At 37.6% G+C, this 25,589-nt stretch overlaps 1 pseudogene; it reads right to left on the bottom strand.

Moving 5' to 3' along the window:
* Nucleotides 1-1,081: 1,081 nt before the first annotated feature.
* LOC102960980 lies at nt 1,082-25,538 on the bottom strand (annotated as a pseudogene).
* Nucleotides 25,539-25,589: the final 51 nt, after the last annotated feature.

Below are 25,589 nucleotides of genomic sequence, written 5' to 3'. Positions count from 1 at the left end.
GAAAGGGAGAAAAGGAGATGGAGGTGTTCCAGACCAAAGAAAAGTCATACGCAAATGTGAGGGCTAGGAAAGCATGGCTAGTTAAATTTACCAAAAGCTGGACTACTTCTAATACCCCAGGACATTCCACCATAACAGTAGTTGTACAAATTATATTGCAACCTCATCTTTCTGTGTTGCTCATCCCCGCTAAAAGTGTAAACTTCTCCAATCTCTAAGAATCTCTAGTGCCCTGCCCCAAACTACCACGGCTATGTGCCCCCTCAAATGTTTCCACAGTGCTTTACAAACTAAATTCGAAAATTTTAAAACCTACAAAGTAATCCCTCTTCCTTTTCAAGGATCATTTATGCACTTCCTTGTCTAAAATGGGAAATAACCCTGCAGCCCTCTCAGCTGGAGGCCACTCAACCTCCCACACTTCATGTTCTCCAGATCCAGAGGTAGCATTGTATCCTTCATATTCCCCATTGGCCTTCAGACCTGTTACTCCTCGAGTTAAAAGCCTAGGAACTTTAATTATTTAACCAGCTCTACTCTGGGAACTTAATTTCCATTCTACTTCAAACATCAACCATACGGAGGTGCCTGGATGGCTCAGTCAGTTAAGTGTCTGACTCTAGGTTTCAGCTCAGGTCATGTCTCAAGGTTCATGATATTGAGCCCTGCATCGGGCTCTATGCTGACAGCTTGGAGCCTGCTTAGGACTCTCTCTCTCTCTCTCTCTCTCTCTCTCTCTCTCTCTCTCTTCCTCTCTCCCTCTCTCTCTGCCTCTCCCTCACTTGTAGTTGCATGCTCTCTAAATAAATAAATAAATAAATAAATAAATAAATAAATGTTTATTTTATAATAAGTTACTTTATAAAAAAATAAGGATTGTTTTAACTCTGAAGTTAGAAAACCAAACATTCCACTCTAACAACCTCCTAGATTCATTGTGAGGAATTATGCCGAATTATCTAAGAAGGGAAAGACACTCCAAAAGCTAGCATTCAAGTTTCTATAAGAGGAATTCCAAGAAATAGATTGTCGTTTTGTTTTTTTTTTCTTTTTCAAAGATTTTATTAAAGGTCTTTACAGAGCAAAATCCAGATTCCAGATCCACCTGCCAAGGAAACCTTGTTATGCTGTGGGTACTGTCTGCAGCATGGCAGGCCTTTCTGGCCTCCCACCCTTTTGTTCTGAGACGCGGGTGGTAGGCAGTATCTCATCTTTGGGTTCTACAATGCTCACATGATCAGGCAGGGGCTCCTTAGGGCCAGCTTCTTAGGGCCAATCTCACCATCTGGGTCCCAAGGAATCATGAACTTCACTTTGATACCCAGTACACCCTGTCTGAGCAGCACATAGTACACAGCAGTGTCAATGTAGTAGTTAACAGGATCCCCACTGTGAATCATTAGGCCATCCACAAACATCATGGATTTAGCCCTATGTCCTTCAAGTGTCCCAGACACTACGACCTCACAGCCTTTGGCCCCAGTCTTCATGATGAACCACAGCACACCATAGCAGGCCCTCTGCACAGCAAGGCCTCCTAGTAATGTGTGAAGCAGAGACTGCCTGGACACTGGGACACAGATCTCTTGCGGCCACCTTTTCAGCATAAAGCTCTACACTGCCCTCAGGGAAATCAAACCTCTTCTGAACCAAGGGGTCAATTCCCAGATCCACCAGCACTTCTCACCAGAAACACTCTGAGTCCTGATGGCCAAGACCATGATTTCTGTCCTGGTTAATGTAACTCAGACCTCAACCCCAGAGTAGCCATGTTCAGCCAGCTCCTGAGTGAGAAACTCATTCAGTTCAGCTTTAAAGATGCCATCTGCCATAGACTTCCTCTTCTTGGAAATGTGCATCACCATCTTGCCACCGTGCACTGCTGATAGAAATAGATTTTCTGAATAAAAAAATATAAACACATTCATATTTAATAAACAATGCTTAATTGCTCTCTAAAAACAGGCTGTAATATATATTACCACCAGGAGTGCATAAGAATTCTTTCCAAACCCCTGACAATTGAGTATTAGCAATCTTTTTTTTTCACTTTTTATTTTAGTTTTTTTAAATGTTTTATTTTGAGAGAGAGAGAGAGAGAGAGAGAGAGAGAGAGAGACAGAGCTTGAGGAGGGGAGGGGCAGAAAGAAAGGGAGACACAGAATCTGAAGCAGGCTCCAGGCTCTGAGCTGTCAGCACAGAGCCCAAGATGGGGCTCGAACTCATGAACTGTGAGATCATGACCTGAGCCAAAGTTGGACGCTTAACCGACTGAGCCACCCAGGCACCCCTAACTTTTTATTTTTAAGTAATTTTAGATTTATGAAAGAATGCAACAATAATACTGAGTTTGTGTATACTTCTCATCCTGTTTCCACTAATGTCAACATCTTGCATCACCATGTTATATATCTATAAAACTAAGAAATTAACATTAGTACAGTGTTATTAATTAAACTGCAAAATGTATTTGGATTTTACTAGCGTTACTACTAATGTCCTCTTTTGTTCCAAGATCCCACCCAGAGGACCATACTACTTTATTTTTTAAGTTTATTTATTTATTTGGGAGTGGGGAGCTTGAGCAGGGGAGGGGCAGAGAGAGAGAGAAAGAGAGACAGAGAAGTCCAAGCAAGCTTCATGCTGTCAGCACAGAGCCCAACTTGGGGCTACATCTCATGAACCATGAGATCATGACCTGAGCCAAAATCAAGAGTTGGATGCTTAACCAACTGAGCCACCCAGGTTCTCCCACATTGCACTTAAATTAGCAATCTTTTTAACCTGTGCAACCCATGTGATAAAAGAAAAAAAAAAAAAAGACAAGGAAGAAAAGGAGAGAAACAGAGAAAGAAAAAAAATTTAAATAGCAAATTGCTTTTTTGATTTGCATTTAATAAATGTGAAAGAAACTGTTACTTGTTTTCCAATACCTATTAACCTTTCTTCAAAAATAAAAGCCCCAAATTTTGACCAGACACAAGTTTTTCAAGAATAGATACTACATTACCTAACTTTCTCAAAGTTATATGTGGTTACATAATTAAGTTCTGCCAATGGGATGCTAGCAGAAAAGGTATGTGCAACTTCCAGGAAATTACATGAAATAAATTATTTCTTCTTTTCATGTCTTCTTTTTTTTCTTGCCTAATTTTAGGGCTGAATAGAACCTCCAGTACACTGTTGAATAAAGGTAGTGAGGGTGTGGGGCACCTGGGTGGTTCAGTCAGTTAAGCGTCTGACTTCAGCTCAGGTCATGATCTCACGGTTCATAGGTTTGAGCCCTGCATCGGGCTCTGTGCTGACAACTCAGAGCCTGGAGCCTACTTCAGATTCTGTGTCTCCCTCTGTCTCTACCCCTCCCCTGCTCAGGCTCTGTCTGTCTCTCTCTCTCTCTCAAAAATAAACATCAAAAAAAATTTTTTTTAATTAGTGAGAGTGCACTTCTGTGTCTTGTTCTTGATCTTAAGAAGAAAGCTTTTAGTCTTTCACTATTGAGTCTGATGTTAGCTGTGGGTTTTCATAGATGCCCTTTATCACATGGAAGAACTTCTTTTCTGTTACTAGTTTACTGATTGTTTTCATTTTGAAAGAGTTTTGAGTTTTTTTAATGCTTTCTCTGTATCTATTGAAACAATCATGTGTTTTTTGTACTTTTGTAATTTTATCAGTATGGCATAGTACATTGATTGATTTTCATATGTGGAACCAACCTTACATTACTGGCATAAATTCCATTTAGTCATGGTGTATATGTTACTGGATTCAGTTTTGCTAGTATTTTGTTGAGTATTTTTGTATTATGTTCACAAGGGATATTGCTTTGCTATTATTTTTTTGTACATAAAGAATCTTTATTGTTTATGAGCTGCTATATTAACATCTATAATATTTTTCTCTATGTCTTAAAGGCACACATTGTAAATTACTGTTGGCCTTAACTCTAACAAATTTGAATCTTCACATGATATGCCATCTTGTTAAAATACCTGTGTTACATAATCCATCATGTTTTTCGTTTTGTTCTATGTTCAATTCGAGATATTCATGCATTAGTATGCATATTATAAGAATAATTATTTCATAATAGTTACAATCACAGACAGCCTTAATGTAGCATTTTGTCAAAACATATTCTTAATGTTCACAATGATCTTGAACTAATCAAGCTGAACATGACTGTATAAGTGCCATCAACAATAATTATATAAAGCAGATTTATATGTAAATATGGTCCTTCAAACTACTCCTACAAAAGGTGGTGAAGTAAGCAGCAAAGTGTTATGTGACACTTTCTATATGAAAGAGGAACAAACAGGAAAACAAAAGACAGCAAACACCAAATATGGAGACCTGAATTTCAGTCCAAGCTTTGCCACTGAATTTCTGTGTTACCTTTAAAAAGTCAACTTGATCTCTTTGAACTTCTAATTCTTTCTTTTTTTAATTATTTTTTTATTTTTTTAGTGTTTATTTTTGAGAGAGAGAGAGAGAGACACAGAGAGACAGAGAGCAAGGAAGGGAGGGGCAGAGAGAGAAAGGGAGGCACAGAGTCCAAAACAGGCTCCAGGCTCTGATCTGTCAGCACAGAGCCCAACGCAGGGCTCTTACTCACGAACAGTGAGATCATGACCTGGGCCAAAGTTGGATGCTTACCTGAATGAGCCACCAAGGAATGCCTCCGATTCTTTGTTTGTTTCTCTTTCTTTCTTTCTTTCTTTCTTTCTTTCTTTCTTTCTTTCTTTCTTTCTTATTAATTTATTTGAGAGAGAGACAGAGCATGAGCAGGGGAGAGGAGTAGAGGGAGAGAGAGAATCTTAAGCAGGCTCCACACTCAGCATGGAGCCCAATGCAGGGGGCTCGATCCCATGACCCTAGGATCATGACCTGAGCTGAAATCAAGAGTTAGGCACTCAAACAACTAAGCCCGCCAGGCACCCCAAGCCTCTGATTCTTCATTTAGAATCTGGAGATGATAATAATAACTACTCTAGTTAAATGGTGTTGAGAAGCCGATGACAAAGGACTCTATTTCCAAAATTACTGCAAAAAAATGGTAAAAAAATAAATAAATAAAAATCCAAGAACTAGGATGACATGTAATGCAAATAATGATGTAAAATAAAAGGAAAATAAAAGTTGTAATTAAATATTAATAATTATTGACATTGAAATTGTGGAATTTAATACAAGTATTAAGCAAGAATAGGTAACCAGAAGAGTCATAATTCTAAAAGATTATAACCAAACCCAAGAGAATTGATGGTAAAGAAATTGGTGTGTGGGGAGTGTAAAATAAGAAAAATGAAAACAAAAATTGAATTGTCTTATTTGGTTTGGAAGAGGTTATTGACCCTGATTGTTTTGTTAAGAAGCCAGGAAAATACAAAACTGTTTGTTATAAATCTAAGGATAATAGATCTGATTCACAAAAGGTAGTTGAACATGTGAATTGCCTTTGTACCCTCCCCAAATTTCACTGAAATCACAGAATAAACATAAAAATAGAAATAAGTCCATTAAACCATAGTATTGTTGTAAACCCAGGAGGAGTGTCACAAACTTTTGAGGGTTATCAAGGGATTTTGACAGTTATGGGAAGGTAGGCTCTGATTGCCAACAAAATTCACCAAACTAAGGAGCTAATAATTTTTCCCAGGTGAAAGAAAGGAGTTACTGAAGTGAGATTTTCCTTAAAAGTGTCTGTATAACCCTCAGATGAGAGATAATGAGGCCTTTGAAGAGGGCTAAGACTTGGACAACCGGTTGGATAATTCACTAAAAGGAAAAAACCACACAACGATCCTGTTTCCAGAGAAGCTGAAAACAATGTTTCTCTCCAGAATAAAAGTTCAAGTTCAGTTCTATTAAGCAGGAAGTCTGACTCCAGAAATTTTCAGAATGGGTACCAGGTTTATAAGAGAAAGAAAGATAGTGAGTCCACTATCAACTGCCAAAAGAAATGGAAAAATTTAGCATTATAAACTACTAATAAACCATAAAGGACAGCCTACTCATTCACATGCACCTTCCCTGTACCACCAAACTTCTTCCCACCCACTATAATCATAAGAGCAAAGACATCTATAAACAGAACTTGTATCCATTATCTATTTTCCAGGTGAACAGGGCTTCTTATTTAGGCAAGGTATATAAATTCTGGCTACCAATACCATGCAATCTATGTATACAGACATATGAGCAAACAAGATTAATTAAGTATTAAAGTATTTAAGTATAAAAGTATTATACTTAAAAAAGTATAAGTATTAAAATATAAAATATTAATATTAAATCTAACAACATGAGAGGAACTTTTAAAAACCTTTAAAACAATTCTGTAATTCAGAAATATCAGGGCTCCTACATACATTATGAGATTTAGAAGGTAAAAGGGAGGCAGAGGCCATCTTCTGTTAGCTGTAGAAGCACCAAAACAAGCTTCATTCACATTCTGGCAGAATCTACTCACCAGCTTCAAAGGGATAAACTTACAGTGGAGCAGCAGTTCTGGAAAAAGGTTAGTGGCAATAATTGCACTCATTTTCTCACTTCTACATCACAGCTACAATTGTATGACCTTCAAACTAAAAGTCTCATTGGATCCCTGACTTTCATTCTTCCAGGCTTTCAAATGATTTTGTATGCACCAAATTTCGTTTCAGAGTAACATACCTAGACTGGTTTCTATTTCCTCTACTAAAATCTTAAGATGTTCAGAAAAGAAAGAAATAAAACCTCAAAATGGGAATCTAAGGTTTATTATTTGATGTGGTGTGGGTCAAAAGACAGTGATAATTTTTTTAAAATGTGTATTTATTTATTTTGAGAGACAGAGAAAGCACATGCATATGACCGTGGGACGGGCAGAGTGAGAATGTGTGATAGGGAGAGACAGAATCCCAAGCCAACTCTGCACAGTCAGTGCAAAGCTCAATGTGGGGCTTGATCCCACGACCCTATCATGACCTGAGCCAAAATCAAGAGTGGACACTTAACTGAGTCACCCAGGCACCCCAACAGTGATGATTTTATTACCAGTGGAAAATAAGACATCAGTATTCCCAGGCATGCATGGTAAAAGAGTTACTTATATTACCACATGTAATCACATGGAATAAGGTGCCAGTTGAAGGCCAGCATTTGGTAAAAAGTATTTGTTATGATAGAATGCTAAGATGTAAATAAGAAATACTGAGCTGGGTTGTAGCCAGAAGAAGCCAGAAGCTAGCTGTCATTTATGATCCCAGAAAGCCCATGGATCATTTTATTTTGCCATAATTAATATTTTCAGAGATATTCAAGAGGAAGCAATATTGATGAAGAAAAGATTGTGCTTAAATTTCTGAACTTCAGGAGAATTCTTAATGTTCTCATAGAGAAAGGAGAGAATATAGACAAAGGAATAGGAATCAGATTCAAATCAGAATTCCCAACTGCAACTTTGAAGGTCTGGGAAATTCTAAGATCATTTTATGTTTTGTAAAAGGGTTCATTGATAATCATTCTTTTCAAACATACTGACCACAGGATTTTCTTTAAGAATTTAGGCAGCATGGATCTACTATAGTATTACATGAATAAAAACTTTCTACATATTTAATGAATACATAATAGTAAAAATATTTTAAGTTAATTTTCACAGATAGTATGTAGGCACAGTAAAAAAATTTTAAATGCACAAAAGAGTACCATGAAAATAAACTATCAGCTTATCTTTGTACCCCAGCCAGTCAGTCATCTTTCTAGATATAACAAGATTACCTTTTTTAAAAAAGGCACTTAGCTCAGGGCTGAGTTTTTATAACAGCTTTATTGAGATATAATTCACACCCCATAAAACTCACCCTTTCTGGTGTAAAATTCAGCAATTTTTAGCATATTCAAAAGTTGTACAACCATCCACCACTATATAATTCTAGAACATTTACATTACTCCACAAAGAAACCTCATACCCAATAGTAGTTACTCCTCATCTCCCCTACTCCTAGTCTTCACAATCACCAATTTACTTTATGTCTCTATGGATTTGCCTATTCTAGGTATTTCATATAAATGGAATAAAAAATGTGTTATCTCATGTGTCTGGATTATTTTATCAAGCAGTGTTTTCATGGTTCATTCACATAGTAACATAGCTTTTTTTTTAAACTCACATGACACCAGGAGTTAAGATGGCAGAGAAGTAAGGGAACCACAATTTCCCTCCTCCCTCAAACACAGCTGTATTGAGGCCAGAACACTTAGAACGCCCGGGAATGCAGGCTGCGGAGTGGCAGAAAAATCTCCACAGGTCGAAACAGACAGCTTGGCGGGACAGAGGTGCGTGTTCGTGAATTGGGAGAGATAAAACTGGTGGTTCTGGGCACGGATGGGAGGGGACCCCGTCTGTGGAGAGACAAGAGGAAGAGAAAGAGAAGCTGTGGAACTGTAGTATTTTATTTGGACAAGAGAAAAAACTCTTCAGACCATGGACTAGGGAACAAAAAATATGGAGAGAGCCAGTTTCTACTTTGCAAACAGCCTTAGGAGATAAAGATCGGAGTTTTCAGGGGTGTGCAATTTTCTGTGGACTGGAGTGGGCCATGTGCAGGTGCCCGCGGTGGGGAAGGGGACCCAGCACAGGTATGCCGTGGTGATCTCAGGGGCACCCTGGGAGAAAACAGTCCCCTCCCTTGAGTACTGTGGGAAGAGGGTATACTCCAAGGACAAAAGACTCTCTAAGCACCAGCCAGAGGCCCTTTGTCATCTGGGCAGAGTGGCAATACCCCAGAACCAGGTCATGGAGCAGAATCCTTTAAGACATCAGGTTTTGAATCCTAGCCCAGTGCCGAAGAGGCACGGGAGACTGGAACAGGGCAAGCTGCCTGCTGGCACTACACTGTGAGTGCTACCTGAACAGCATGGTTTGAGACACCAGGTCTGGGGAGGAGAGATTGAGGTGTCACCATTTTTCTCCCTGTCACAAACATGGTGGGGTTTCAGGGAACAGGACAGCAGCCCTCAGTGGAGGTGGGACACACTTATACCAAACCATGCCCCTCCATGCCTGGTAACTGCTTATCTATGGAGTGAGACTGACACTGACTGAACCAAACAGCCTCTCAGACCAGCACAGCCTCTAGTTCCAGGCACCAACAGACAACTGCCCTGTGGTTTTGTATGGTTTCTTCAAGGAGCAAATCAAAGCACACCTGGTAGAAGGTCCAAAAAATCCACCACTGTGGGGAATAAGTTTAGGAATTCCCAAGCTTGCACCAATGGGTTAACAGGGCTAGAGCAGAAAGCAGCCACAGGGCTAAAGTGCCCCCAGCATAGAACAAAGCAAAGAGCACGAAACTGTTTCCACAGGATAAAAGCGTCTGAGAATAGGTAAACAGAACACAGAGCAGAAGTGCCCCCAGCAGAGCTGAAAGGTAAATAGTGAGAAAGACCTCCAAAGCAGGGTGAAATTGCCTGGAGCTAATTAAAAAAAAAAAAAAAAAAAGTGCCTTGTTGACCCTGAGGCAGCATGCTCTATCCATCTTATCTAAGTTAAGATAAACAGACACAGCACCTGGTGCCTGCTGTAAACAGCCATCTGCTCAGCACCAGAATTTTGTTTTGTATTGACCCAAACCCCTAACACCACATATCTTAGAAAACCCCTTTCTCTCACAAACATGAGTTCATGATCACCGTTTTATTGTCTCTTTCTGCACATGCATCATGTTTGAAAGCCTTCTGATCCTAATAAATACAGAGCAAGGACCCTTACTCAGGGCTCTTGTCTCCTCCTGGACATTAGCCTCTCTCGTATTCAATTCTGCATCTGCTCTCTTGTTGGACAAGAGAGAACTCCAAACTCAAAGTCTGCAACACACCACTATGAGCAGTGGGATAGAACAGCTAAAGACGCAACAACAGAGTGCATGCAACACACTCCAAAAGTACTTCCTGAAGTGCCAAGCCCTGGACAGTGTATGATCTCTTTTTAATATAGTAGTACTCACAGGTGCAGGACACATAACAAGCTATTAAAACACATAAAGGACAGAAACCTAGCCAAAATGATGAAATGGAAGAATTCTCCTCAAAAAAAATTCCAGGAAGAAATGACAGCCAGAGAATTGCTCAAAAAAGATATAAGCAATATGTCTGAACAAGAATTTAGAATAATAATCATAAGACAAAATCTGTGCTTGAAAAAAGCATAGAAGACAGCAGAGAACCTATTGCTGCAGAGAACAAGGACCTAAGAAACAGTCACGAATTCAGAAATGTTGTAAGTGAGGTGCAAAATAAACTAGATGCAGTGACAGCAAGGATAGAAGAAGCAGAGGAGACAATAGGTGAAATAGAAGATAAAATTATGGGAAATGATGAAGCCGAAAAAAAAGAGGGAAAAGAAATTACTAGACAATGAGGAGAGAATTAGAGACCAAAGTGATTCAATGAAACAAAATAATATCCATATCAAAGGAGTTCCAGAAGAAGAAGAAGAGGGAGAGAAAGCAGCAGAAAGTTTATCTGAACAAATTATAGCTGAGAACTTCCCTAACCTGGGGAAGGAAACAGATATCCAAGTCCAGGAGGCATAGAGAACTCCCTTCAAAATCAATAAAAACAAGTTGACACCATGACATATCATAGGGGAACTGGCAAAATACAAAGATAAAGAGAATTCTAAAAGCAACTAGGGACAAACAGGCCATAAACTACAAGGTTAGATACATAAGGGTAGTAGCAGACCTGTCCACTGAAATTTGGCAGGCCAGAAGAGAGTGGCAGGAAATATTCAATGTGCTGAATAGGAAAAATATGCAGCCAAGAATCCTTTATCCAGCAAGGCTGTCATTCAGAATAGAAGGAGAGATAAAGGCTATCCCAGACAAACAAAAACTAAAGGAGTTCATGACCACCAAACCATCCCTACAGAAGATCCTAAGAGGGACTCCGTGAGTGGAAAGCAGCAAAGACTACAAAGGACCAGAGACATCACCACAAGCATGAAACCTACAGATAACACAAGACACTAAATCCATATGTTTCAATAATCACTCTGAATGTAAACGGATTAAATGCCCCAATCAAAAGATATAGGGTATCAGAATGGACTGAAAAAAAAAAAAAGATCCATCTATATTCTGCCTATGAGAGACTCATTTTATACCTGAGGACACCTGCAGATTGAAAGTGAGGGGATGGAGAACCATCTATCACGCTACTGGATGTCAAAAGAAAGCCAGAGTAGCCATACTTATATCAGACAAACTAGATTCCAGAACAAAACTGTAACAAGAGATGAAGAAGGGCATTATATCATAATTAAGGGGTCTATCCATCAAGAAGAGGTAATGATTGTAAATGTCTATGCCCCCAGTGGAAATACCCCAAAATATAAGTCAATTAATAACAAACATAAATATATGTATAGATAATAGTACAGTGATTATAGGGGATTTAATACTTCATTTAAACAATGGATAGATAATCTAGGCAGAAAATCAATAAGGAAACAATGGCTCTGAATGACACATTGGACCAGATGGACTTAGCAGATATATTCAGAACTTTTCATCCAAAAGCAGCAGAATACACATTCTTCTTGAGTGCACATGGAACATTCTCCAAAATACATCAAATACTGGGTCACAAAACAGCCCTCAACAAACATAAAAGGATTGTGGGATGGGCTAAATGGGCAAGGGTCATTAAGGAAGACACTCGTTGGGACGAGTAGTGGGAGTTATATGTAGGGGATGAATCACTGGATTCCAGACCTGAAATCATTATTGCACTATATGCTAACTAACTTGGATGTAAATTTAAAAAACACACAAATATAAAAGGATTGAGATCATACCATGCATATTTTCAGATCACAATGCTATGAAACTTGAAATCAACTACAAGAAAAAATTTGGAAAGCCCAAATACATAAAGGTTAAACAACATCTGTTAAAGAATGAATGGGTGAGCCAGGAAATTAAAGAAGAAATTAAAAAATATATGGAAACAAATGAAAATGAAAACACGACAATCCAAACCCCATAGGATGCTGCAAAGGCAGACATAAGAGGAAAATACATTGCTATCCGGGCCTATCTCAAGAAGCAAGAAAGGTGTCAAATACAGAACCTAACCTCATATTTAAAGGAACTAGAAAAGCAGTAGCAAAAAAAAAAAAAAAAAAAAAAAAAAAGCCCAAAGCCAGCAGAAGAACAAAAATAATAAAGATTAGAGCATAAAGATTGTTTATTTAAACAATATAGAATCCAAAACAAAAACAAAAACAAAACAAAACAAAAACCCAGTAGAACAGATCAATGAATCTAAGAGCTAATTTTTTTTGAAAAAGAATAAACAAAATTGATAACCCCCTAGCCAGGCTTCTCAAAAAAAAAAAAAAAAAAAAGAGAGAGAGAGAGAGAGAGAGAGAGGACCCAGATAGATAAAATAATGAATGAAAGATCAGAGATCATAACCAACACCACCAAAATAAAACAATTATTAGAGAATACTATGAAAAGTTTTATGCCAACAAACTGAACAATCTGGAAGAAATGGACATATTCCTAGACACCCACACACTACTAAACCTCAAAAGGGAAAAAATAGAAAATTTGAACAGATAACCAGCGAAGAACTTGAATCAGTTATCAAAAATCTCCCAAAAAATAAGAGTCCTAGGCCAGATGGCTTCCCAGGGGAATTCTACCAGACATTTAAAACAGAGTTAATACCTATTCTTCTCAAGCTATTCCAAAAAATAGAAACAGAAGGAAAGTTTCCAGACTCATTCTATGAAGCCAGCATTACCTTGATTCCCAAACCAAAGACCCCACTAAAAAGGAGAATTACAGGCCAATATCCCTGATGAACATGGCTGCAAAAATTCTCAACAAGATACTAGCAAATCAAATGCAACAGTATATTAAAAGAATTATTCACCATGATCAAGTGGGATTCATTCCTGGGCTGCGGAGCTGGCTCAATATTCGCAAATCAATCGTGATATATCACATAATAGAAGAAAGGATAGGAACCATATGATTCTGTCACTGCTGACAAAATACAGCATCCTTTCTTGATAAAAACCCTCAAGAAAGTTGGGGTAGAAGGAACACACCTTAACATCATAAAAGCCATATATGAAAGACCCATCCCTAATGTCATCCTCAATGGGAAAAAAACTGAGAGCTTTCCCCCTGAGATCAGGAACACGACAGGGATGTCCACTCTCACCACTGTTGTTTAACAGTGTTGGAAGTCCTAGGCCCCAGAAATCAGACAACAAAATGAAATAAAAGGCATCCAAATTTGCAAAGAAGTCAAATTTTCACTTTTTGCTGACATGATATTCCACACGAAAAACCTGAACGACTCCACCAAAGACTGCTAGAACTGATAACATGAATTCAGCAAAGTTGCAGGATATAAAATCAATGTACAGAAACTGGTTGCATTTTCCACAAAGACATGGAAAAAAATTCCATGCTCATAGATCGGAAGAACAAATATTGTTAAAATATTGATACTACACAAAGAAATCTATGCATTCAATGCAATCCCAATCAAAATAGCACCAGCATTCCTCACAGAGCTAGAACAAACAATCCTAAAATATGTATGGAGCCACAAAAGACCCCGAATAGCCAAAGTAATGTTGAAAAAGAAAACCAAAGCTGGAGGCATCACAATTCCGGACCTTAGCCTGTACTACAAAGCTGTAGTCATCAAGACACTACGGTATTGACATAAAACCAGACACTCAGATCAATGCAATAGAATAGAGAACCCAGAAATGGACCCACAAATATATGGCCAACTAATCTTCAACAAAGCAGCAAAGAGTATCCAATGGAATAAAGACATCTCTTCAGCAAATGGGATTGGGAAAACTGGACAGCAATATTCAGAAGAATGAACCCAGACCACTTTCTTACATCACACATAAAATAAACTCAAAATGGATGAAAGACCTAAGTGTGAGATAGGAAGCCATCAAAACTCTAGAGGAGAAAAAAAGCAACCTCTTTGACTTTGGCCTCAGCAACTCCTTACCTGACATATCTCTGAAGGCAAGGGAAACAAAAGCAAAAATGAACTATTGAGACCCCATCAAGATAAAGCTTCTGCACAGCAAAGGAAACAATCAACAAAACTAAAAGGGAACCAACAGAATGGGAGAAGATATTTGCAAATGACATATCATATAAAAGGTTAATATCAACAATCTATAAAGAATTTACCAAACTCAACACCCAAAAACCAAATAATCCAGTGAAGAAATGGGCAGAAGACATGAATAGACAGTTTTCCAAAAAAGACATCCAGATGGCAAACAGACACATGAAAAGATGCTGAAAGGGGTGCGTGGGTGGCTCAGTTGGTCGAGCGTCTGACTTCAGCTCAGGTCATGATCTCACAGTTGATGGGTTCGAGCCCTGCGTCGGGCTCTGTGCTGACAGCTCAGAGCCTGGAGCCTGCTTCAGATTCTGTGTCTTCCTCTCTCTCTGCCTCTCCTCTGCTCATTCTCTGTCTCTCAAAAATAAATAAAAATGTTTAAGAAAAGAAAAAGAAAAGATGCTGAACATCACTCATCACCAGGGAAATACAAGTCAAAACCACAATGAGATACCACCTCACACCTGTCAGAATGGCAAAAAATTAACAACTCAGGAAACAAAAGATATTGGTGAGGATGCAGAAGAATTGGGAACCCTCTTGTACTGTTGGTTGGAATGCGAATTGCCACTCTGGAAAACAGTATGGAAGTTCCTCAAAAAATTAAAAATAGAACTACCCTATGACCCAGCAAGTGCACTACTAGGTATTTATCCAAAGGATACAGGAGTGCTGTTTCAAAGGGGCACACGCACCCCAATGTTTATAGCAGCACTATCAACAATAGCCAAATTATGGAAAGAGCCCTGATGTCCATCAACTGATGAACGGATAAAGAATATGTAGTATATATATGCCTTGGAATACTACTTGGCAATGACAAAGAATTCAAATCTTGCCATTTGCAACAACATGGATAGAACAAGAGGATATTATGCTAAGTGAAATAAGTCAGAGAAAGACAGATATCATATGTTTTCACTCATATATGGGATTTGAGAAACTTAACAGAAGACCATAGAGGAAGGGAAGGAAAAATAAGTTACAGAGAGGGAGGCAAACCATAAAAGACTTTTAAATACAGTGAACAAACTGAGGGATGATGGGGGTGGGGGTTTGGGGCCATGGGGAAAATGAGTGATGGGCATTGAGGAGGTATGAGCACTGGGTATTATATGTAAGTGATGAATCACTGGGTTCTACTCCTGAAGCCAAGACTATATTCCATGTTAGCTAACTTGACAATAAATTATTAAAAAAAAAAAAAAACTAACATGATACTATGAAATGTTATCAGTATTTGTTTTGTATGAAGATAAAATTGAGAGGTGAGTACTTCAATATTTGCTATAATAACTATTTATTAGACATATCTGTTAGACAAGCTAATGTATTTAATTATTTTTCAGTGCATATGAATGGCAGTCTTAGGAGCTGTGTTTCACAAGGGGCAAGTCCCAAGAAAGCAGAGCAGATGGGCAAAGACAGCATCAGTGAAGCAACATCATAAAATGTACAATACTGGATGTTAGAGAGACAAATAAGGTTAGTTAGAGACAGGTTTCATGTCATCAACTCAAAAGGTGGAGAAGCTTTCAAACAAACAAAAATGCATAAATACCTTCTGTTCTTTTTTAATCCATCAGATCTTTAAGTAACAAATCATAAGAAAATTCCCTAACATGTTGTTTCTAAATCTATACAATTCATTTAAAAAAATTAATGGAAAATATAACAGAGAAAAGTGAAAAATAAATAAAGATCAAAGGATCATCAAGAAGCAACGCCTTTCTAAACACCATGCCAAGACCAAAGAAGTCTCTCTTGAGCCCCCTCAATTCATACTGCCTACTTCCTATAAAGTTAGTCATTATCCTGAGTCTAATACTGTTTTTATATTTTACATAAATGGACTCACACAGTATGTTTTGTTTTATTTCTGGTTTCTTTGACTAATATTTTTTGTGTGTGTGAGAATCATTTATGTTGTGTCTATTTGTAGTTCATTTGCAGTGTGGAAGCACATGCTTGAATGTACTACATTTACTTATTCATTTGCCCTTGAAAAATATTTTTGCTCTTTCCAGTTCAAGGTTATTCTAAATAATTATTCTATATGCATTCTTTTTTATGTCTCTTGGTGCACATAAGCACACATCACTGTTGGGTTATCTCAGAGTGAAATTACTGTATCACATAGTATTCAAATATTCAACTTTAGTACAAAAAGGCAAGCAGATTTTCAAAATGTAGCACCAATTTATACTCTCATCAGCAATGTATTTAGGTCTGGTTTTCTTTTCTTCTATATGGTACTTAAAGAGAGTCTTGACTCTTTAGTTTGATATCTTATATAAGATTTGAAACAGTCTTTGTTATTATACCTCCAGTTTTTTCTCCCTAATCTCCTAGTCATCTCTAGGACTTCGATTTCATGGATCTTGGATGCTCTCTATGGAGTATATGTCTTGCACTATCTCCATTTTGCTTAACAGTTCTTTTTTATTCTTTTCCTCTTGTGTTTTACTGTAAGTATCTAGGACAAACAAGGCTGTACCTTCAACACTTTACTTGGAAATCTCCTCAGCTAAATATCCAAATTCATCATTGACAAATTCTACTTTATATCCAACAAGGACCATCTTTCCTCCAATGTCCAATAACATGTTCCTCATTTCTCTGTTACCAGAAACACCTTTAATATACATATTTCTACCAATATTCTGTTTGTATTCTCTAAGATGACAGAAGCCTTCTCTACCATGCTCCTCACTTCCATTTGAACCCTCATCAGAATTGCCTTTGATGTCCATATTTCTGTCAACTGTGTCTTCAAGGCAATCTAGGATTTTTCTATCATGCACTTCAAAATTCTTTTAGCCTCTACCCATACCCAATTCCAAAGGCATTTCTTCTTTTTTTAGGTATTTGTTACAGAGGCAACTCACTTCTGGTACCAAAATCTGTCTTAGTTTTCAAAGTTTACCATAAAAATAATTAAAATTAGTGGCTTAAAACAGTAGGAATTTATTTTCTCACTGTTCTGGGGGTCAGAAATCTGAAATCACGAGGTTGACAGGGGCACACTTCCTCCAAGAACTCTAGGAGAGATCCTTTCCCTGCCTCTCCCAGTTCCTAGTGGCTCCTGGTGTTCCTGGGCTTGCGGTAGCATAACTCCAATCTCTGTCTCTGTCTTCACATGGACTTCTTTGTGTGTCTGTGTCTTCCCTTCTTTTCTTAAAAAAAAAAATTAGTCATTGGATTTAGGGCCTATCCTAATCAAGTCTGACCTTAACTAATTACATCTGCAATGACCCTAAGTCCAAACAAGTTCATATTCTGAGGTTTCAGGTGTTCATGAATTTTCAGTGGACTTTATTCAATGCTCCACACTAATGTCTTTGAAAAGAAAAAAGATAGTCTGGATTGTCTGAATAACCTAGTCTGCCAATCTTGGAAGTGAAAGTCTATGAACAGTTTCTAAATTAAGTAATTTTAACTCATAATATTTCACTAGAGCCCCACATTTTGAGAGATCTTATAGTTCTTGGATAAAACTGTTGTAATTAGACTGGCTGGGATTAAAGAAAACATGGATGGACTATTCTTATTAAGTTTTATTATGAGGTTAATGCTTGATTTGAAATGTGAATTTGGAAGGTTCCTTTTCCAAAGTTATGGTTCAAATTTAATAGCATAGAAATTATCTACACCTTGAAGGTTTGCTAGCTATTATGGACTGAATGTTTGTATGCTCCCCCCAGTTTATATGTTGAAGCCCTACCCTCCGATGTGATAGTATTTGGAGATGGGGGCTTTGAGAGGTAATTAGGTTTAGATGAGATCATGAAGGTGGAGCCCCAATGACAGGATTAGTGTCCTTATAAGAAAAAGAGAGGCCAGAGCTTACTCACTCTCTCTGCCAAGTGAGGATGGCCTCCATCTGCAAGCCGGGAAAAGCATTCTCACTACGGACCAAATCTGTTGGCACCTTAATTTTGGACTGGTGAATGCTTTTATATTTATAGATGTTATTAAAGACCAACAAAAGTAGTTTGCTTTCTGTAGATGAGTAACACACCTTGACTGTCTTACCTTATGGATACATCAACTCTGCAGCCCTATTACAGGTACTTGATCATCTCTTTATTCCACAGAAATTTATGTTGGGCAATTACATGGATGGTATCATGCTGATTGGGCTGAGTAAGAAAGAAGTAACTAGTTAGGACATAGGTAAGATAATTATATGCCAGATATGTTGGGAAGTGAATCTGACCAAAAATCAGGTTTCTGCCACCTTAGTAAAATTTCTAGAGTTCCAGTGGTCTGGGTCTGGGACATGTCAAAATAGCCTTTTTTTAATGTTTATTTTTTTTTTTTAACGTTTATTTATTTTTGAGACAGAGATAGAGCATGAACGGAGGAGGGGCAGAGAGAGAGGGAGATACAGAATCTGAAGCAGGCTCCAGACCCTGAGCTGTCAGCACAGAGCCCAATGCGGGGCTTGAACTCACAAACATGAGGTCATGACCTGAGCCGAAGTTGGATGCTTAACCGACTGAGCCACCCAGGTGCCCTGAGATAGCTCTTTCAAAGAGAAGAACAGATTACTGCATTTGGTTCCTTTTATCACAAAGATGATTTCTACTATGTGTGCCTCTTTGGATCCTGGAGTCAACATTTACCTCATCTGTGTGCTACTCTGATCCATTTACTGAACAACTTGAAAAGTTGCTAGTTTTGGGCAGGGTCCTGCAACAGGTCTGGGCTGCCTCACGAATTGTTCTTCAACTAAGATGGATAACTTAGTAGATCTGTTGGTGCTTGAAGCCAATTACCATGCTACCTCAGTTACCCATCATGAACTGGGTCTTATCTGATCAACAAAGCTATCAGATTGAATACGCACAGTAGCATTTCATCATCAAATGGAAACCACCACCAGATGGATTTGAGCAGGTCCTGAATATGTAAATTGCATATCCATGTTCTATACTCCCCTCTCAACCTGAACCTATGGTATGTAGCATTCCCTATGACCAATTAACTAAGGCTTACTTGAGCCTAGTTTACAGATGGCTCTGTATAAAATGCTATCAACATTCCAAAGTAGTGAGTTGTTAACACTTTAGTCCCCCTCTGAATTGATCTTAAAGCACAGTGGTGAAAGATAATACAGCATGGTTTTCTTACTATTTTCCCTAGTTATCTACTAGTAAAATTATGACTTACCTGCAATTTACCTGCAACAAATTACTCTGAAACTGTGGTTTTACTGATCTAGAAGTCATGATTTCAAGGGAAGAAAGCTCTCTTACTCTAGTAGCTTGGGTGGTTGATTTTGATTAGCAAGGGTTAATTGGGATAAGTCAGCTCAATGAGAGCAAGGAGGAGTATGTCTGGAATGCATGAGATTCCCCTAGGGCATTGCCTTACTATTCCTTTCTTTGTCAAATTCCTCCTTCAGTTTCCATATTCTTGAACTAGGTTTATATCTAATCCTGTGACAAAGGGCTCTAGAAACAGGGTCCCTATGTCCTCATGGGTTCCACCCATCCCCACAGGTTCTAATGTATCTTTGCTTCTACACTTCATGTTCCTCCTCTCCTGCCTCCCCTGTTGATTTCAGACTACAGTAAGACACTGTATGATGTCTTATTGCTTATAATAAATTCCTTATTATATATGTGTATTTCCTAGAAGTTATGTTTCTCTGGCTAAACCCTGACTGACTTGATCTAACTTTTCTGTCCTGACTCCTCTCTCCTGACCTGGTCCTGATTTTGTTCACATTCTCTAGGGTTTTAGCATTGACCCTTTTTTCTTGTTACACTTTCCTTCATACACATTATTCATGGACAAGCTCATCAGTTCCTAATAACTCACTTATATCTCCTTTCCTTTTGAAGTTTACCTTTAGACCAAACCGCTCTCTTGAGCTGAAGAGAGATGTTTCTGCCAGCCTTCAGAGTATCTCTAGTTGGATATTTCATAGGCATCCTAAACTTAACATTTCCAAAGATGAATGTATATTCTTGATCTTGGTTAGGACACTATATACCCAGTAACCTAAGTCATCTATCAGTGTCTATTATAGCACATATCATAGAGCTTTGTAATAATTATACCCCTAGCTCCACTAGACTTGAAGATGCTGAAGGACAGCAGTGTTCTTCTTATCCTAACCACTCAGCATGAGGAACAATACATACTGGGCACTTAATACATGTTTAATAAATGAATAAATCATGGGGCCCCTGGGTGGCTCAGTAGGTTAAGCATTGACTGTTTATTTTGTCTCAGGTCACGATCTCACAGTTCATGGGTTTGAGACCTGCGTGGGGCTTTGTGCTGACTGTGCAGAGCCTGCTTGGGATTCTTTCTCTCCCTCTCTCTCTGCACCTCCCCTGCTTGTGCATGCGCATGCTCTCTCTCTCAAGATAAATAAACATTGAAAAAAATGAATGAATAAATGGATTCATAGAAAAGATAGAAATTTCAGAGAGATAATAAATAAAAACACAGAAGAATACAACATAGCTATTCTAAATAATTTCTAGTGTGAAGATCTAGGTGTATGGTATAATTTTCCAAAAATTTTAAATATGCAGTTTTCCTAAAATATTATTTAACCATAAGGTTTCAGTAAAAATACATACCAGTTTTAAACTGTTCGAGTTTCTTTACTTTTTAGTATTCATTGAATTTTGTACATAAAGTTCTTCAGGTATTTAATTTAAACTAATGACAGTATGTGAAGCTATGAGATTCATAACAGTGGAAGTAAACTTTCATAAACCAAAATGTTTTCATTTTTCTAATAGAAATTTTATAATTAAATACAGCTTATGCTAAGTAACCATAATACTAGTGGAAGAACATATTTATTTTTAGATTAAGGATAGCTACAAAATCTTCATTACCAAGAGAAGGTATAATTTGTATTTGCGTTATCAGAAAAACAACCACAGTTGTCAACTTATCTGGTAGAAAAATAATTAAATGCCTAAATGCAAGCAGAGTAAAAAAATATAAGATTCTGCCTTCAATTTGCATTAATATAATCATATTCCACGGCTCACTTACCAAATTATTCCTCTCTAAAGAAGCTATTTCTTTACTGTCACACATTAATAACAACACACAATCACTATACCTTCCAGAATTTTCTAGGCTCGAATTTTCAGAGAAACTAGGCAAGAAAAATAACTTTTTGGAGGGTGCTATTGATATACTGCTTAGACTTTTTTAGAGCTATTCACAGTATAACTTACATTTAATTTAGACAACTAGTATTTATACTTTTTTGTATTTTAAAATTATTCACAAAACTAAATCAAAGTCAGAGTCTTTAATCTACAGGTGATGGTTCTTTTAGCATTATTTAGACTACTTTTATTTGATTCCAACCAACTCCATCCACCAGTGCCCATAGTCACAAATTTTTTTAGTCATACCTCCTTCTTTTTCTAAACTTAATTTCAGTCACCTTGATCCTGTCAGGCTTTAGTGAGAGAGCTACACCCTTATCTCTTTGTCCAGACCTTCAAATTGTTCAGTTGAGAGGATATACTGAGACACTTTAATTTATTGAGATGTTTTAATAAGGGTGTGATGGCTATACTCCTGATTGGGTCATTATCTTGAGATTTTAACTGATCTTTTTGGCTAAACATTAGTCTCTTATACAGGTAGAGATAATATCAGCTATATCCTCTACCTCTACAAGTCTCTAGATTTCTAGATGCTCCATTCCTTGTCACTGCAGCTTGCAAACCCACCGATTATTTTCTGAGCCCATCTCTTTATTGTACTTGCTTGTAAACTGTTGCCAATAGTACCTGGCACATGTGGCTAACATATCCTTTGCCTGCCATTTCACTGAAATCGGAGTTTATGAGGGTCATTAACTGCCTTCCAATTGAGAACAATTTCATCAAATGTTCTAGCACTGTATAACTTAAATTGCCATACTTCCAGTCTCTGGTAACAGTTACCTTGTTACCTGTTGCTGTCACCTGAATCCAATGCCACATATTTTAGGATTTTTATTATATTACTATATATAGTATAGTATATACTATATATATATATACTCACTTTCAGTGCCACCTCATTTCAGTGCCACCTCATTTTCAGCGCCAAATTCTTTATTAGAGTAGGTTAAGTCAGGCTGCAGTAAAAAAACTACTCTCAAATCTAGTGACTTGCAGCCATAAAGTCTTATTTCTTATTCTCAATATATGTTCATTTTATGTCGGCAATGTCTCTGCTCCAAGTAATTTTCACTTGATCTTAGCCAAAAGGCCGAGAAGTGATCTGCTCCAAGTAATTTTCACCCTAACACCTGAGCTTCTATCTAGAACACTGTAGATCTTGTGGCAGAGAGAAAAGAAAGAACATGGCAGATTTCGGCTCTTAAAGCTTCTGCTTGTGCATGACACAGCTTACATGTTATGCATTCCATTTGCTAATAAAGGAAGTCATCCTATCAAGCGTGACACTGAGGCAAGTGAGTGATACCTCTTCCAGGGAGAGGCAACAGGTATTTGTATAGAATAAAATCTACCACACATACCAAAACTACTTCTAAAGCTAAAATGTATTTTTATAATATGTATCCTCCACTATGGATTCTTTTCCTTGATTGTCTCTTCTATTCTTCCAATCCCTGATTAAAATATAGGCCACAGACTCTTTCCTCTAACTTTAATATGCATAATTCAAACTTTTATACTTTGACATTCTGGTTAATATTTAATGAAATTTATATTTTGCAACCTTGCTTTGTTAAAATTTCCAAAGGCATCACTTGTCTACCTATATTTTTGTTACCTCTAAAACTGGATTAATGACAAAAAAGTGAGTCACAAGATTTTACTTTCTTATTAACAGTGGTATTCATGTATACCTATTTACTTATTATCACTTATCATTAAAAATAAAATATTGCAAGAAGAAATTTTCCTCCTTCCAATTCTTTGCTGAAAGCCCACCTACACTTATTGCTGTTAGGTTTCTGTGTTTACTTTTAAATATTTTCCATGATTTTTGTGCCGATTTTTAAAAATATAGCCACATTCCTCACCACAGTCTATAAAGTCAATGTGAGAGTCCTTTACAACCTCTCTCATCTCATTTTCTTTTCTCCTTTTATATGGATCAGCCACATTGGCCTTGGGTTTTGTTTTGTTTTTTAATCTCAAAACCATTGCCTTTGACAATTGGAACATTCTTCACCCATATCATCACCAGGTTACCTCCTTATTTAAGTTTCAGCTCAGATTTTACCTCTTCAGAGGGACCTCCCTTGTCTTTTCTCACTAAAGTAACATTCTTTCCTCCAGTCCTGCATGTCTTTCTCCCTTATCTTATATTTTAAAATATAAGTAAAATACTATAACATATAAGTATAAATATACTTTTTATATAATTTAATATTTATATTATATATATTTAAGTAGGCTCCATGCAACATGGGGCTTGAATTCATACTTAATATGAATTCATACTTAATATTATATATACTTAATATCTTATATAATTTAGTATTTATATAATAAATAAATAAATATATATAAGTAGGCTCCATGTAACATGGGGCTTGAATTAACACTTAATATGAATTCATACTTTTTATATACATACTTAATATGAATTCATACTTAGTATTATATACACTTAATATTTTATACAACATATATTATATAAATATATATATATCTCATATATATATATTTATATAATATATATATACTTAAGTAGGCTCCATGCAACGTGGGGCTTGAATTCATGACCCTAGGATCAAGACCTGAGTTGGGATCGAGAGTTAGATGCTCAACCAAGTGAACCATGTAAGTGCCCCTCTTATTACTATATTTTATTGGTTTATCACTATCTAAAATTATCTTAATTGTATGGTTTTTCTTTCCAACTTCCATGTAATCTCCTTTAGGACAAAACAATGTTCTCATTCAGTGCTTTCTCCCAGATTAGAAAACTGCCTGGTGCTGAGTAGGTACTTATTATAAGATTTACTGAATGAATGGACGAAACAGCAGTCTTCCTAAGCTTCCTAACCTATCATCTTAATCACAATTTATCTTTTTTCTTGTCCACCTTGTTGGCCTTATTTCCTCTACCCAACATTGCATGTTGGAATTCCTCAGCTCCATGTCCTTTGTCCCCTTTGTTACCTGCTACTTCGCTCCCTAAGCAATCTCATTCAGTCATACGGTGTCATTTCCCACGAATAAACTGAGCCCTAAATATATTTGTGTAGTCTAGATCACTTTTCTGCCCTACAGAAATCTACTTGTATTTTACATAAATACTTATCCATCATTCTCTATTGTTTCTCAATAACTCTATTGACACTATTGTTTCTCAATAACTGGCATCAACATCCAAACAGCTGGTCAAAACTGAACTTCTGAAATTATCCTGAGCTGCTTCTCCCCATTTCCCCATATTCAACCAATCACCAAGTTCTGTTGGTGCTACCTCTTAAATATCTCTAGAATCCTTTCTTCATCATATTTCCCACACCGGTCAAAGCTACTATTATCTCACAAGGACTACTACAGTGGCCCTGGACCAGTCCCTCCCCTTTCATGCTATCTCCTCTAATCCATTCTTCATAGACAAAGCAATCATTGAAAACTAAAGCAACTTTTTTTTTTTTTTTTTTTTTTTTTTTTTTTTTTGCATAACTTTCTAATGGTCTCAGCGTAAAACCCTTAATGTACTGGTGCAGCAGATCTGACTCCCACCTTGCTCTCCCTCTTCAAGTTCCTACCACGCCACACCTCCCACACTTCCTCAGAGTATTTCAAGTTTCAGGCTGTCACACTTATCACTATTTTGTACAGCGGCATCATCCGTTTTCACGTGTTTGCTTCTCTTTAAGCCTGACGTTGCTTTTTCAGAGAAGCCCTTTCCTAGTCTTTCTTCCCAGTCCCAAACACTTGTGATTTGATTCTTTACGCAGGAGATTGGAAAGGGTTCACACTGTCCCCAGAGACCCCTGACTTTCAGATGTAAAAAAACCCAAAAACCAAAAAGGAACACACACAACAGATAAATGAAAATTGTGTTAGAGTACTGGAAAAACTATGTGTAGGAACACGACCACTGAAAACATTTTAAAAATTAATTTCGAGTCTAGAGAGAATGTACAGTGGCATGGCACCTAACATTAAATCGAGGGCCAGGACCTGGGGATCTAGAGATTACGTTGACAGGACTATTGCCATCTTTAAGCCATTTACTAGCTCTTAACTTCTGCCCGTAAGCGACAATCTAAGACAGGAAGCAGCTGCAGTCTTTTTAAACCGCAGTCGCTGACCTTAGCAGCAAGAGACTCGACCTGCCCTCCCAGCGCCTGACACCCAGCAGCCACAGGCGCCGCTCAGCTCCCTCAGCGCCCGTCAGGACTCGCAGGCGCGCGCCAAGCACGCGCGCCCCAAGGGCCTCA

Source organism: Panthera tigris, chromosome A2, assembly GCF_018350195.1.
Source record: "Panthera tigris isolate Pti1 chromosome A2, P.tigris_Pti1_mat1.1, whole genome shotgun sequence".
Classification (NCBI taxonomy): domain Eukaryota; kingdom Metazoa; phylum Chordata; class Mammalia; order Carnivora; family Felidae; genus Panthera; species Panthera tigris.
Note: the sequence above shows the minus strand (reverse complement) of the source record. Positions and strands in the feature narration are given on the sequence as shown.